This window comes from Mastomys coucha, unplaced genomic scaffold (genome assembly GCF_008632895.1).
Source record: "Mastomys coucha isolate ucsf_1 unplaced genomic scaffold, UCSF_Mcou_1 pScaffold13, whole genome shotgun sequence".
In the NCBI taxonomy this organism is placed as follows: domain Eukaryota; kingdom Metazoa; phylum Chordata; class Mammalia; order Rodentia; family Muridae; genus Mastomys; species Mastomys coucha.
Genome location: NW_022196895.1, coordinates 18,821 through 19,141, shown reverse-complemented (window position 1 = coordinate 19,141; position 321 = coordinate 18,821).

Genomic DNA, 321 nt, shown 5'->3' with positions numbered 1-321 from the left:
GGCCTGTAACCCAATCTTCCCACTCTTTGCAGGGATTGGGATATGAGGCCAGCTCTGCAGTCAGCTCATGCACCCTGGCGTGGAGTGCGCCAGAGGGCCAGACAGGAAACTTTGCACCTTATGTGCTTCCTCTTCCTGTTAACCTATGGGAGAGAGATGTCTTACAAGACTTGAGACTTACATTGACCAATGAGTATTCTCAATAAGCTAAGGATATTATGGAAGTGACTCATGTGACAGGTCTCCCCTATAATCCTCAAGGACAAGGCATCATAGAGCGAGCCCATCGTACGCTAAAGTCATATTTAATAAAACAAAAAG